General features: G+C 44.4%; 1 protein-coding gene across 1 annotated transcript in view; it reads right to left on the reverse strand.

The window, feature by feature from the left end:
• The window catches only part of LOC127567449 (leucine zipper putative tumor suppressor 3), a 340,413-nt gene extending 324,242 nt beyond the window's left edge, over positions 1 to 16,171 (reverse strand). Inside the window, exon 1 of the mRNA XM_052010364.1 lies at positions 15,928 to 16,171. The gene's annotated coding sequence lies outside the window, so the exon portion shown is untranslated. The remainder of the gene's footprint in view (positions 1 to 15,927) is intronic.
• Between the last annotated feature and the right edge of the window lie 308 nt (positions 16,172 to 16,479).

Consider the following 16,479-nt stretch of genomic DNA (forward strand, 5'->3'; position numbering starts at 1 on the left):
TGGCACAGAAGAGGGGTTAAGACCGAGGGGAGATTAGCCATGATCACATTGAATGGTAGCACAGGTTTGAGGCCTTGTGTCCTGCTCCTATTTTCTTGTGTACTTATCCAAGAGGTTAATAACTAGGGAACAGAGACCAAAAGCAGCTAGTGGAGGGGTGGGGCCCAAAAATTTGGCAAAGGAAGCAACCTTTCATAATTGTTAAAAGATGAATGCTTAATGACCCACCCACAAGGATATAGAGCCAGAAATAAGAAGTGGGATTAGTCACAATAGCTTCACCAGCCAACACAAACACATGGGTCCAAATCGCCTCCTTCTGTGCCATAAATCTCTGGGATTCATTCTCAGGGTGTGACACCACAGACAAGTCTGGCATTTACCGCCCAACGCTGATACAATTGAATGGTTAGTGTGGCCACTTAAGGAGCAATTGAGACTCATCACATTAGTATGGGACTGGAGTTGCATACGGCGCAGACAAGTGAGAGGGCTGGTGTTGAAAATTCTGATGAAAAGTTGACCTGAAACATTAACTCTGTTCCTCTTTACAGATACTGCCTGACCTGCTGAGTATTTCTGGCATTCTGTTTTATTCCAAAATTCCAGAACTATGGTATTTTGCTTTTGGATCCTTATCAATCTTGTCCATAAATATCTCACCAACACTGAAAACAGGACAGCAAATATCACTTAATGTCCATCTTTCTATGTGTAGAGGCAGTTTTACATCCTTCTATGATAATCCACAGCAACTGTACTGAACATCAAATGTAGTAACTGACACACACTGAAGGCGATGAACACACGTACATGGGGTGCCTGCTTCCCTGGTAATTGGGGAGCACACAGGTCTCCTTTACCCTTTCCAATACAGTTGTTTCTTGTATAGTTCTTCCAGGAGAAGCTTCCACATTACAGATGGTCATACACAGAGGAGAGGATCATAGTAAGATTGTTTAACACTTTGGGCCTCACCTCTTCGAGTATGAAAAGTGCAGGGAGGTGCTTCAAAAGGAAATTAGGAAGGCAAAGAGGGGTCCCGATAAATCCCTGTCCAACAGCATTAAGGTTAAATCTGACTGCATTCCATAAATATTTTAAGGGCAAAAGACTAACTAGGGAAAAAGTAAGGTTCACTAGGGACAACATGTCAAAGTCCTAAATTAATACTTTTCATCATATTCACCAAAGAAACAGAATTTGTAGTTGGAGAATTCAGTGAAGGGTTAGTGTAGGTGTCTTAATCATCAAGAGGATTAATGATCACTTGGAAAGGCAGGGACTAATCAGAGACTGCCAACATGGTTTCATCAAGGGCAAATCCTATCTGACTGAATCCTTTGAAGAGGTAACAAAGTGTATTGATGAGGGCAGGGCTGTAGATGTGATTTACATTGACTTTAGTAAAGCTTTTGACAAGCTCAAAAGGAGACTGGTTCAAAAGGTTAGGGCAAACTGGATCCAAAATTGGCTTGGCAATAAGATATCTTTATTAGTCACATGTACATCGAAACACACAGTGAAATGCATCTTTTGTGTAGAGTGTTCTGGGGGCAGCCCGCAGGTGTCACCATGCTTCCGGTGCAAACATAGCATGCCCACAACTTCCTAATCAGTACGTCTTTGGAATGTGGGAGGAAAGTGGAGCACCCAGAGGAAACCCACGCAGACACGGGGAAAACATACAAACTCCTTACAGAGTGTGGCCGGAATTGAACCCGCTACACTAGGAGACAGAGGGTGATGGTAGAGGATTGTTTACCACTTGGATGCCTGTGAGTGGTGGCATCCCACAAGGAACAGTGCTGGGGCCCTTGCTGTTTGTAATATACATGAATTACTCAGATGTGGATGTGGGAGGCAAGATCAATAAGTTTGTGGATGGCAAAGATTGGCAGACTTCTTGATAAGCGTGGAAGGTAATCTTAGTCTGCAGAGAGTATCAATGTGTCAGTGAAATGGGCTGAGAAACGGCAGATGGAGTTTAATCCAGACAAATGAAAGGTGATGCATTTTGGGAGCACTACTGAGGCTAGGACATACACCATGAATGGTAGGGGTTTAGGGAGTATTGAGGAACAGAGGGACCTTGGAGTACAAATCCGTAGATTCTTGAAGATGGCAATGCAGGTAGAAAACATGGTTAGGAAGGCACACAGTATACTGGCCATTGTTAGTCAGGGCATGGAATACAGAAGTGGGGAGGTTATGCTCCAACTTTATAAAATCCTGGTCAGACCTCAGCTGGACTATTGCGTGCAGTTCTGTTCACCATGCTATAGAAAGGACGTGATAATGCTGGAGAGGGTGCAGAGGAGTGTCACCAGGATGTTGCTTGGGATGGAGCAGTTCAGTTATGAGGAAAGAGTGAAGAAGCTGGGTCTGTTCTCCATGGAGTGGAGGAGGTTAAGAAAAGAGATGATTGAGGTACGCAAAATTATGAGGGATATAGATAGAGTGGACTGCAGGAAACCTTTCCCCATATCAGAGGCAGATAAAACTAGACACATAGGTTAGGGTAAGGGGGAAGAGCTTTAGGGGGGGGAATACAAGGGGGACGTTCTTCACCCAGAGTGATGAGTACTAGGAATGAACTGCCCGAGAGAGTGGTTGAAGTTGGGTTGCTGACAGTATTTAAGAAATGTCTAAGCGAGCACTTGAATCATTTAGACATAGAGGGAATTGAACCAAGTGCTGGGCAATGGGATTAAGACGGAAGGGTGCCCACTGGTTGGCATGGGTGAGTTGGGCCAAATGTCCTGTTTGCATGCTGTTCAATTCTATGATCCACTGTTACCTGACAGAAGACATCCACCATAAACCATCATGTAGTCTGAAGACCAGGGGAAAAGGCAATGTGAACCTCTGCACCATCTACTCTGTGAAAGCTTAAAAAGTAGCTTGATGGGTGCTTTTGGTATGAGGCAGAGAACTGGTATTGGATTTCAGTGTACACTACACTTAATGGAGCAATGCTTTGTTTGGCATGGGTTTTATAAACACGAGTGAGAGATAACTGTTGTGCATGAGAAGCATATGTCGCTTTAATTAAAGGTGTTGTTAATTATGTACTCTGGCAGAACGTGCTGCCAATTCCTCCTTTTCAAGATTGGCCTCATCATCTTCTCTTGCCATCTCCATAGTCTGACCCCATTGTAAACCAACACTATGCAGGCTACCAAAAGGCAATAATACGTCTGAAGAGACATAAGAGACCGCAGATGCAGGAATCTGGAGTAAAAACTGCTGGAGGAACTCAGCAGGTCGAGCAGTGTCTGTGGAGGCAAAGGGATGGTCGACCTTTCAGGTGGAGACATTGCAGCTGTCCTGATGCAGGTCTTGACACGAGACATAAAACGTCGACCATCCCTTTGCCTCCGCAGATGCTGCTTGATCTGCTGAATTCCTCTAGCAGTGTTTTTTTGCTAATAATCCAAAGACCTTGGCTGGTTTGTCCAAAGGATAGAATCAATGTTCAAGGCCCATTCACTATGAACGTTTGGGCTGTATTACCACACTCCCGAAACTGAATAGGGGTCATGTGACACAACCCTTGAAATAACCAACTTGCACCTCATGGCAAAGTGATCATCTGTACATTGATGCAGCAATTTATTGCAAGTATCCCAGTCATGGTTGAATGCTTATCATGCATTGTGAAAAATGTGAGCTGCAGCAAATGAGGGTTGCACTCCCATTGCCTTGGTCGGCATGAGAAGTGTGGTGTAGTGATTGTAAGGGTGCAAGGGCAACAAGGGAAGGAGTATGCAGAGACAAATGGCAGTGAACTAGCCTTGATAACTAGCCAGATCAGGTAGCATGCAACATTTTCTGTACGTAATTCATCTTTCCTGTATCTACAGTATCTTTGCCTTTCTCTTAAATAGAAGGTGTACCCTGGCTGTACACAGCTGGGACAATGTCGCGATTGGAACTCTTCTTGCCAGTCTGTTTAGAGAGGACACCGAGGATTACCGTTCATCACGGAAACCAGTCTCCTCTCCATGGACTCTTGTCTTTACCTCTCGCTGCCTCGGTAAAGCAGCCAACATAATCAAAGACCCCACCCACCCTGGACATTCTCACTTCTCCCCACTCCCATCGGGCAGAAGATACAAAGGCCTGAAAGCACATACCACCAGGCTCAAGGACAGCTTCTATACCACTGTTATAAGTCTATTGAATGGTTCCCTAGTACAATGAGACGGACTCTTGGCCCCACAATCTACCTCGTTATGGCCTTGCACCTTATTGTCTACCTGCACTGCACTTTCTCTGTAACACTTTATTCTGCATTCTGTTATTGTTTTCCCTTGTACTACCTCAATGCACCGTTGTAATGAAATGATCTGTATGGACGGCATGCAAAACAGTTTTTCACTGTACCTCGGTACATGTGACAATAATAAACCAATTTACCAATTTAATGCAGGTGGTGAACAGGAGGAATGAAGTTCTTCAGAGCAGGTTACTTTTGTGTGCGAGTGGGAAGAGGTTTGCAGAGGATTCAATCCCAAGGGAAATTGTTTCGGAGCAATATAACTAAATGCTTCTTTTGAAGTAACAAATTATGCTAAAAAGGGCAGTGCAGTTAATGTATTCTACAGGACTTCAGCAAGGCTTTTGACAATGCCACATAAGGGAGATTAGTTTAAAAGGTTAGAGCCCATGGGATCCAAAACCAGCTTGTGACAGGAGGAAGAGGTTGAGAGGGTGATGGAGGGTTGGTTTTATGATTGGAAATCTGTACCACAGGAATCAGTGGCGGAATCCTTGCCATTTGTTGTCACGTACATTAATGAGTGCAGAAGACATTCGTCAGGATGTTGCCTGAATGGGAGGACTTCAGTAATGGGGAGAGGGTGGATAGACTGTTTTTCTCCCCCTGGAGCAGAGGAGGCTGAGGCGTGATCTGACAGAGGTATACAAAATTATATGACAGATAGTCAGGACCTTTTTTCCATGGTAGGGGTATCAAAAACAAGAGGGCAAAGGTTTAAGGTGAGGGGAAGGAGTTTTAAAGGGGGGGCTTAGGGGAATATGTTTTACGCTGAGAATGGTTGCTATCTAGAACTCACTGCCAGGGGAGATGGTGGAATCAGATACAATCACGACTAGATACCAGTCTAAACATACTATATTTAAATGCACGTAGCATCAGGAATAAAGTAGATGACCTAGTGGCACAACTACAGGTTAATAAATATGACATCGTTGCAATCACTGAGTCGTGGCTTCATGATGGATGTGATTGGGAACTGAATGTCAAGGGGTATACAGTATATAGGAAGGATAGGAGGGTAGGCAGAGGGGGAGGTGTGGCCATGATGGTTAGTAGCGATATAAAATCAATAGAAAGGAAGGACATTGGGTCAGAGGAGGTGGAATCCTTATGGGTGGAGCTGAGAAATAGCAAGGGTAAAAGAACAATAATAGCAGTCATATATAGGCCCCCAAACAGCAGTCAGGAAGTGGACCATAAGTTGCAGATTGAGATAGAAAAAGCATGTCAGTGTGACAATGTGAAGATAATTATGGGGGATTTTAACATGAAGGTGGACTGGGAAATGCAGCAAGGCGGTAGTACTCAGGAGAGTGAGTTTGTGGAATGTCTAAGGGATGTTTTTCTGGAGCAACTTATTGAGGAGCCCACCAGGGGATCGGCTGTTTTGGATTGGGTGCTGTGTAGTGAACCCGAGGTGATTAGGGAACTAAAGGTAAAGGAACCACTGGGAACAAGTGATCACAATATGATTGAGTTTAGTTTCAAGTTTGAGAAGGAGAAGCTGATAACTGGTGTATCGATATTTCAGTGGAATAAGGGAAATTACAAAGGTATGAGAGATGAGTTGGCCCAAATTGATTGGAGGAGTAAGTTAGCTGGAGGGACGGCAGAGGAAAAATGGAAGAAATTTCTACAGGAAATAAGGACAATGCAGGACAGATATATTCCAAGAAAAAAGAAGGTTTTGAATGGAAAAAAGGCACAGATGTGGATAACGAGGGAGGTGAAGGATAAAATAAAAGCAAAAGGGGCGGCGTACAAAGTAGCAAAAATTAGTGGGAAAACAGAAGATTGGAACGATTTTAAAAATCTGCAGAGAGAAACTAAGAAGGTCATTAGGAAAGCAAAGATGAGTTACGAAAGGAAGCTGGCGGACAACATTCGGAAGGATTCTAAGAGTTTTTTAAATACATAAGGAATAAAAGAGAGACACGGGTTGACATAGGACCAATTGATAACGGTGCAGGAGGTATTAAAATGGACGATAGTGAGATGGCAAGGGAATTGAATGAATATTTTGCATCGGTCTTCACCGTGGAGGACATAAGCAATGTGCCCGTTAGTCAGGAGTCTCACGAATTGGAGCTGAGTTCAATTGAGATTAATAGGGAGAAGGTGCTTGGAAAACTAAAGGGGCTTAAGGCTGATAAGTCTCCCGGACCGGATGAGATGCATCCCCGGGTTCTGAAGGAGGTGGCTGTGGAGATAGCGGAGGCGTTGGCGATTATTTTTCAGGAATCGATAGATTCTGGCATGGTTCCGGAGGACTGGAGGGTAGCGAATGTAGTTCCGTTGTATAAGAAAGGTGGGAGGCAGCACAAAGGCAATTACAGACCTATTAGTCTGACGTCAGTGGTGGGAAAATTATTGGAGTCTATCCTCAAGGAAGAGGTTACCGAATACCTAGAGGCGCAAGGCAAGATAGGACCTAGTCAACATGGTTTTGTGAAGGGGAGGTCCTGTCTGACCAACCTATTGGAGTTTTTTGAAGAAATCACAGGTAGGGTGGATAAGGGAGAGGCGGTAGATGTTGTGTATTTAGACTTTCAAAAGGCCTTCGATAAGGTGCCTCACAAGAGACTGATTAATAAGATGAGAGGTCATGGAATTATGGGCAGGGTAGCAAAATGGGTGGAGAATTGGCTGGTTGGCAGGAAGCAAAGGGTGGAAATAAAAGGATCTCGTTCTGGTTGGTTACCGGTTACTAGTGGTGTGCCGCAAGGGTCGGTGTTGGGGCCTCTCCTTTTTACCTTGTACATCAATGATTTGGATGATGGAATAAATGGTTGTGTGGCTAAGTTTGCGGATGACACCAAGATAAGTGGAGGAGTAGGGAGCATAGAGGAAATAGAAAGAATGCAGAGGGACCTAGACAGTTTAGGAGAATGGGCAAGGAAATGGCAGATGAGATTCAATGTTGAGAAATGTGCAGTTGTACACTTTGGAAGTAGAAATAAGCGGGTAGATTATTATCTAGAAGGAGAGAAGATTGATAGTGCGGTAGTACAAAGGGACTTGGGGGTACTCATACAAGATACCTTAAAAGTTAACCACCAGGTTGGATCAGTGGTTAAGAAAGCGAATGCTATGTTGGCATTCATCTCGAGAGGTATAGTGTATAAAAGTAAGGAAGTGTTGATGAGGCTCTACGGGGCGCTAGTGAGGCCTCATTTGGAATATTGTGCGCAGTTTTGGGCCCCGCATCTTAGGAAGGATGTGCTGACGTTGGAGAGGGTTCAGAGGAAATTTACGAGAATGATTCCGGGAATGAAAGGGCTTAAGTATGATGAGCGTTTGTCGGCTCTTGGACTGTACTCGCTGGAGTACAGAAGGATGAGAGGGGACCTCGTAGCGACATTTAAAATGTTGACAGGTAAGGATAGAGTAGATGTGGCTAGGCTGTTTCCCTTGGTGGGCGTGTCCAGGACCAGAGGGCACAATCTTAGAATTAGAGGGTACAGTTTCAAGACAGAGATGAGGAGAAGTTTCTTTACCCAGAGGGTGGTGAAATTGTGGAACTCCTTGCCACGCACAGCAGTGGAGGCCAGATCAGTGGGGGTATTCAAGGAGGAGATAGACAGATATCTAAATAGTCAGGGTATCAAGGGATATGGGGATAAGGCTGGCAAATGGGATTAGAATAGTTTTTTTTTCTATCTCTTTTTTTCCCACCCCATTTCTTTTTCCCTTTTCCTTGGAGCAGACTCGATGGGCCGAATGGCCTGCTTCTGCTCCCTTATCTTGTGATCTTGTGAAGAGGCATTAAGACAGGTACTTGAATAGACTAAGCATAGAAGCATGATCTAATGCCGTCAAATGGGATTAGTGTAGATGGGGCAAAAAGATTGGCAAGGACCTGGTGGACTAAAGGGCCCATTTCTGTGCTGTACAACTCTTGACTTTTGACAAAAGCAAGAAGTTAAAGAATTAAGTGTGCATTTAAGTTTAGGCCTAAATCAGGCAGGCTTGGAGAAATCAAAATACAAGTTCTCCTTGGAAATCCAGGGGACTTCAGTAACCTGGTCTTCCTTTGAGCATGGTTGAATTTCACACACATTTCCTCTACTTGCCCATCAGATCAGTTTGACTCCAGCATGATTACTCACCATTAATTATTGCAAAGAACTTGACTTGTAGACATCTGAATAAATTGGATAGACTTACAGTCTATTCCTGCTTGTGATTAATGTAGCTCACTGGCTCCAGATGGCCATCAATCTGCTTCAGCTATCCTTCTTCTTAATATATTTCGGATTCACATACAGAGTGGAACAAAATGATGTGTATTGTTTCCTAGCTGAATGGTGTGAAGATCACATCTCACGGGATAGATTATTCCACAGGTCTGATGCTCTAAGTACGTTTACAAACTCACCCTCAAATGTTGCTGTTGAGTAATTGCTTGATAATAAAAATAGAAATTACATGGATGATACTGACTCATTGCCAGCTAGTTTAGACAGGGGAAGTTAGTTATCTTCTTTTAATTAAAAGTGTGACGTGCATAGGTGTGCGTGCGCACATACACCTTCACGCACACACACTTATAGACACATGCAAACACACAGACATAAACACCCATATACGTTCATTCGTATGGTCAGGAAAGTGTGAATGGAATTCAATCCATTAAAGTGTGAGGGAATGTATTTGGGGATTTACGAGGTTTGAGGGCTGGAGATTTTTCATTTGAGGAAAGACTGTTCAGACTGCAATTGTTTTCTTGGCAGATGAAGATTTAATTGTGGAATATAAAATTATCAGAGCCCTAGACAGTGTGAATAGGGAGAACCTATCTCCCTTAGCAGAGAGTCTTAACTCCAGACTTTATGTGGTGAAAGGATCAGTGCGAATTGAGCAAAAGTCTTGTTCACCCAGAATGGGGAAGGAGTCATACAGAGGTGGTGAGTCTCTGGAATTCTCTGCACCAGAGGGTTAAGGAGGTTAGATCCCTGGAGGTACTTAAAAGGACATAGATACATTTTTGAAAATTCAGGGGATGGGGAAGTGGCACAGAAGAGGAGACAAGGCCTGAGGCAAATAAACCGTGATGGTATTGAATGGCGGGACAGACTGGAGGGGTCCTGGATGAGCCAGTTTCCTCCTGGGAGATGACGGAAACCATTTCTTTGAGCCCAACCACAAAGCCGCCAATGATTCCAGCTCCTCCTCAGCCAGTGCCTCTGGCTGAACCAGACCCTTGCAGTTTTGGCATCCTATGGAATCCAAATGTCGAGCTCCTAAATCCACACCTTCATCACCTTGTAAGGTCACCCACCACCATCATTGCGGCAGCCTATCTCTCTGCCGAACCCCTCACCCATGTCTTACATTTCCATACTCTTCCGTTCCAATGCCTACGTGGCCTGCCTCCCATCCTCCACCCATACGTAATTCCAGATTATCTCAGCCTCCACTGTCCATATCCTCTCCTTGCTTATTCTGCCTTTGCTAACCCCTTATTGGTTCCCGAATTCCCAATTCTTCCAATGTAAAATTCATCCTCATTTTAATTCCCTCCAGTGCCACAGCTCATCCTAACTCAATAACCTCTTCCATTTCTACAACCACAAACTCCTTGCTTCTGCCCCTGGCTTCTCGTGTATCCTCCCCTAGCAGCTGACTAGTCCTCATACTCTGGAATCCACTTCCTAAACAATACTGCCTCTCAACCCTTCTTCTCCTTCCCTCTTACAAGTAAGCTAAACATTCAAACATTTCACTAAATAATGAGGTGAGGGTGACAGTATTGTACTGTCCAATCCTCCATTCTTGACTCTGTTTGTAGTTCATTTCTTAATTCCTTTTTTGACCTTAAACTCTCCATTGTGATGCTTCCTGGAATGTTTTGCTGCTTCACTGACGCTCTAGCAATAAAGTAGCAAAACAATGTATTCTCTTTTTCCGTTCTCTTAGGCCTTGATGACATATTGCAGAATTCAGGAATACTAATTTGGGTTTTACTTGCTTTCAACTGTTAAACTACACTGTATCTAACAAGAGCTGTTAGTCGATTTGTTTCCATCTCTGGTCTGTCCATTTGTTGGGTGTGGACCGAGTTATTATTTAATGTTTTTTTTCGTCTCTGGCTAAAGGGGGGTTAGAGAAAGCTATTAGGAACAAGGGTATCGGCTTTCTACCCAAGAAATGAAACAGGTGATGACAACTGAAGACTATTTAACGGAATCAATAAGTCAATTTGTTTTTTCACTCATTCCATGGGGAATGTCTGACTTTTGCTTGATTACAGTATGAGCGAATGCAGGAGCTCCACAAACAAGCAGCTGCAAGCACAGTGCCTCCAGTGAAACATTCCTCATTCTGGCCTTTGACAGAACTGGGAACACTGCCCTACGAATGGTTCTGTAGGATAACAGAGGATTTGGGGGCAGTGCATTAGTGAGTTTCTTTCAGAGACATGGAAGGTGGCACAGCCAGCAGAACTGCTGCATCACAGCTCCAGTGACCCGCGTTCATTCCCGACATTGGGTGCTCTGTGTGTGTGGAATTTGCACTTTCTCCCCGTGACCGTATGTGTTTCCTCTGGGGGCTCCGGTTTCCTTCCACACACCCAACACCTGCAGGTTGGTAGGTTAATTGTCTACTGTAAATTACCGCTGGTGTGTAGGTATTGGTATATTATTGTCACTTGTACCGAGGTACAGCGAAAAACTTGTCTTGCATACCGATCGTACAGGTCAATTCATTACCCAGTGCAGTTACATTGAGTTAGTACAGAGTGGTAGAATCTGGTGTGAGTTGACAGAAATGTGGGGAGAATAAAATGGGATAAGTGTAGGATGAGTATGGTGGGTGTCTGATGGTTGGCATGGGCTCAGTGGGTCACAGGGTCTGTTTCCATGCTCAATGACTGTAAGAGACAGAATTCTCAAGCTCAGTGTGATTTCCTTCACATTACTCAACCGCAACACAGGTTGTGCTGGAGACCTGCTCCGTGTGGCATTGCCACACGCTTCAGAATGTTTCATCATGTGAAATAGCACTGCAATCAAGATGAAAATGTCAGTAAAGGTGTTAACCTAACTTGTTTCTTCTCACGCCAAATGGAGAGTCTCTGGAGGACTGTGGAGGTAAAAAGAAGCCGTACATTTTTGAAAGATTGGGGAACTGTGGGCTGTGGGGAATTGGTACAGATAAGGATTAGCATCTGTTTCCTTCAAAGAAAAAGGTGATACTTAGGTCCATTTCTCTCCCCCAATCCTGGCTCTTGCACATGACCACTTCCTCCAGCCCTGACAACCATGCTGGTAAATGCCAAAATCTGTGCTAGAATGGCATGGTGCCAGTCATCATGGTAGCTGGCATCCCATGTTGGTCGTGGTAGAGTTAATGAGGGTGGAAATGATCTACCTGAGGCAGTCACGAGCATATTGAGTGGCAGGGCAGGCTTGAGGGGCTCAGTGGCCAACTCCTGCTCCTATTTTCTTGTGTTTTCACATGCATTGCAATCAGACAACTGCAGTGTTCGGCTGGATCAACAATGTACCACCCTTGACACCCTAGTGGTGTCAATGGGAAACGATCACTCATGTAAGATGTTATCATTTCTCCATGGTCACAGATGACTTGAAGGGTTGGGAATAATTATTGAGGAGTGACAATTATAGTGTAGCTAGGATAAGATATCTTTATTAGTCACATGTACATCTAAACACAGTGAAATACATCTTTTTGCGTAGTATTCTGGGGGCAGCCCGCAAGTGTCGCCACGCTTCCAGCATCAACGTAGCATGCCCACAACCTGTACGTCTTTGGAATGTGGGAGGAAACCGAAGCACCCGGAGGAAACCCAAGCAGACACAGGGAGAATGTACAAACTCCTTACAGACAGCGGCCGGAATTGAACCTGGGTCACTGGTGCTGTAATAGCATTACGCTAACCACTACACTACCGTGCCTGCCCTAAGATGGCACAAGGTGCATCCTAATGGCGTGAAAGCAGCCAGCAGAGAAGATACCAGAGGGGAGGTATTGGAATGAAACCTCTCCAAAAAGGGGCCACAAAATTCTGGGATGAGAGGGGATGGGGGCCAGAGCCAAGAAATGGTCAGGATATTTCTTTGACAGAAGGCTACCATGAGCTATTAAAATTTCTCAACAACATTTTAAACACAGTTAAGTTATATGTTATCTTGCCCAAGCATGGATGATATCAGAGAGAACACCAGAGGATTAGCCTCTGAGGGTGGCACTTGAACCCAGCTGGGTAGGAAGGTGGTGGGGTGGGGGTTGATGGTGCAAGGAAAAGACAAGTGGTGCTCAGGGGAAAAGTCTGAAATGAAACCACCCAATGAGTATTTAAAAAAGGGAAATGTTCTTTAGTTTCAAGCGTTACAGTAGCCACAGGGCTTTTGTTGCTGGTCCACTGAAGTGTGTAGTCAATAGGCTCCTGTATGTTACTGGTGGACATTTGGGGACGGTGGTAACATTCATTTCCTGGGGTAAGTTGCTCAACTTACTTTCTTATTTATTATGACACAAATGGAACTCATTTGGTTCATTGAGTCCATGTGAGCAGAATAATCTATCAGTCCCAATCCCCCCTCCTGCTTTCTCTGTAGCTCTCAGTAGCTTATTCTCATGTTACTTGCCAGCCTTAGACCAGACGGTGGCTGGGTTTTGCTTCACAGGTTGTTCACAGATTTGAACATTTATGGATGTTTAAGTTCCTCTCCCAGTGTACATTCTGCTGCTCTGTTTTTTTTATTTCCCCAAGGGCCAGTCACTTTGGAGGAGAACTGATTCATCATCTGCAGAAGAGTGTAGGTAGTAATTGGCAGGTTTCCTTGCTTGTGATGGGCCTGATGCTATGAGGCTTCATGGGCTCAGCGATCAATGCAGGCATGGTAGTGTAGCGGTTAGCGTAACACTTTACAGCACCAGCAACCCAGGTTCAATTCCAGCCACTGTCTGTAAGGAGTTTGTATGTTCTCCCCGTGTCTGCAGGGGTTTCCTCTGGGTGCTCCGGTTTCCTCCCACATTCCAAAGACATACGAATTAGGAAGCTGTGGGCATGCTATGTTGGCACTGGAAGTGTGGTGACACTTGCAGGCTGCCCCCAGAACACTCTATGCAAAAGGTGCATTTCACTGTGTGTTTCAATGTACATGTGACTAATAAAGATCTGATCTGATCAATGCCAAACTCCCAGGGCCACTTCTTTCAATACAATACTATGCTGCTGCCTCTGGCAGTGAGACAGGATCCACCCAGGGACTGTGATGAAGGATCTTGGCACATTGGGTGCAGGCTATTACTTGACTAGTCTGTGAAATAATTCCCTCAAATTCATCCAGTTTTATTCATTGTGTTCAAAGTAGTTTGATACAACCAAGTGGATGTTTGTGACAATTAATTAATTCTGCAACACCTACTGTTGGCGCCGGAAGCGACACTGGTGGGCTGCCCCCCAGAACACTCTACGCAAAAAGATGCATTTCACTGTGTTTTTCTATGTACATATGACTAATAAAGATATCTTATCTTACAATCTTTCCACTATTGATACTGTACCCAGAATCATAAGTAAATGCAGATGTTGGAAATCTGAAATAAAAACAAAAGTACTGATAATACTCAGCAGGTCAGACAGCATCTGTGGAGGGAGAAACAGAATTAACATTTCAGATTGAAGACCCTTCATGAGAATTGCTCATGGTTGTCTACAAGTATAAAAAAACCCTCACCATGTGGGAGGTCATCAGAATTTAGGGTTACCAATTTGTCAAATTTCCCAGTCAAGGACAGCTTCCATCCCGCTGCTGTTATCAGACTCTTGAGCTGACCTCCTCTTGCGCCAAAAGATGAGCTCTTGATCTCCCAATCTACCACATCGTGACCCTTGCACTTTCTTTGTCTACCTGTGCTGCACTTTCTCTGCAACTCCAACACTATATTCTGCATTGTTTTCTTTTTACAACCTCAATCTGTCTGGATGGCATGAGAAACAAAAACTTTTCTCCGTGCTTGTGACAATAATAAACCAATATCATAAGTGCAAAGCAGGTCAGTTATCCTGAAGAAGATTTGTTGGCCCATTGAATAAGACTCCTCAGGGAATTGAAGTGTGTTCAGATGAAGCATCAGGACCAGTATACCAGCTGGTCTTGCTTTCTTTCAGACTGAAGTGAACTGCAATCACTTTAAGAAAAACCATAAAGGAATACTGGAAGGAGAGAGAGAGCTTAGTGACATGGTGTCATGACAACAACCTTTCCCTCAATGTCAACAAAACAAAAGAGCTGGTCATTGACTTCAGGTGAGGGGGCGGTGTACATGCACCTGTCTACATCAATGGTGCTGAGGTTGAGAGGGTTGAGAGCTTCAAGTTCCTGGGAGTGAACATCACCAATAGCCTGTCCTGGTCAAATCACATAGACGCCACAGCCAAGAAAGCTCACCAGTGCCTCTACTTCCTCAGGAGGCTGAAGAAATTCGGTTTGTCCCCTTTGACACTCACCAACTTTTATCGATGCACAATAGAAAGCATCCTATCTGGATGTATCACGGCTTGGTACAGCAACTGCTCTGCCCAGGACCACGAGAAACTGCAGAGAGTTGTGGACACAGCCCAGCGTATCACAGACACCAGCCTCCCCTCCTTGGACTCTGTCTTTACCTCTCACTGTCTTGGTGAAGCAGCCAGCATAATCAAAGACCCCACCCACCCAGGTCATTCTCTCTTCTCTCCTCTTCCATCAGGCAGAAGATACAGGAGCCTGAGGGCACGTACCACCAGACTTAAGGACAGCTTCTACCCCACTGTGATAAGACTATTGAATGGTTCCCTTATACCATGAGATGGACTCTGACTTCACGATCTACCTTGTTGTGACTTTGCACCTTATTGCACTGCACTTTCTCTGTAGCTGTGACCCTTTACTCTGTACTGTTATCGTTTTTACCTGTACTACATCAATGCACTTTGTACTAACTCAATGTAACTGCACTGTGTAATGAATCGACCTGTACGATCTGTACGCAAGACAAGTTTTTTACTGTACCTCGGTACAAGTGACAATAATAAACCAATACCATCCTGGTTTCATGTTTCTGGAGATTTTTCTCTCCTCCCCAAAAATAAAAATCACCCCAGGTTTATTTACACAGGTTTGAAAAGCACCCGTTCTTAATGTTAACTATTGTATCTTCAGGTCCTGGAGCTGGTCTAGCGGAGCACATTGACACAGGTATATTGCACGCAGTCGTTAGTACCGCAGTACAGACCCCGGGTAAGCTGTAGTTAACATTGCAACAAGGGGGGAGCTGCCATGGTCCAGAGGACCCGTCACCAACACTACTGAAACATCAATTAGAATTGCGTCTCAATGCAACCATACATAATCGCAGCAAAATTGGCCGGAAGCATCTTCCTAAACGGCAAGAGTTTGCTGTCGTTGCAAATCCCAGCACAGCTGCTTTCCTCACACATGCAGGAACAGAAATATAAAATCAATGCCAGCACGGATTATGCCCGCAGCTTTCTCCTGTCCTTTGCGACAGAGAACCACGCACGTCGAAGGGGTGGTTTAAAACGCTCCTCCCGCAGAAACGGAGCAGAATCTGATTAAAGTTATTCAAGGACGGGGGGAGGGAAAGGTACAGATGCTTGTACTGACCTTTCTTAAACACTTTGCTTCCAGCCGGTGAACGTGTGCGCCGTCAGCTCCAAGAAACGGCTTCCACCCTCGGAGCCGTGAGCCACACAATAACCTCATTAAAAGTTTAATGGTACAAACTTCATTTCGCATTTAAAATGATAGCTCTAATTTTGTTTGTTTTCTCGCCATCAGCATTCGCCCTTCTTTGGCACTAATGAGATGTAAAAGTCCACGGGTTTATGCTGATGTTAACACCAGAGGCAGATTTAGCGGAATTTAATGTTCTCCTTTGGCAGTAAACACACGGAGTGTAATTATCACCATCCCAGAATCTCTGCTCTGCATTCATACTCCACCGTAATCGTTGCCGCTGCAGGTCATTAGAAAGCGATTAAGTTAATAGCTAAGGAGACCGAAAGTGGGAAAACGCACATTTACAGTTCCGACCAATCAGCATTAACGGTTGTTAAAGGTGTCCTTGATAGAGCCTAAAAGTATATATTCCTTTGGGATTTCCATGCATCAATGGAGAAGTGAGGGTATTCAGAGTGAAGGAAGCAGTTACTGGGT

The sequence above is a fragment of the Pristis pectinata genome, chromosome 2, assembly GCF_009764475.1.
Source record: "Pristis pectinata isolate sPriPec2 chromosome 2, sPriPec2.1.pri, whole genome shotgun sequence".
Taxonomy (NCBI): domain Eukaryota; kingdom Metazoa; phylum Chordata; class Chondrichthyes; order Rhinopristiformes; family Pristidae; genus Pristis; species Pristis pectinata.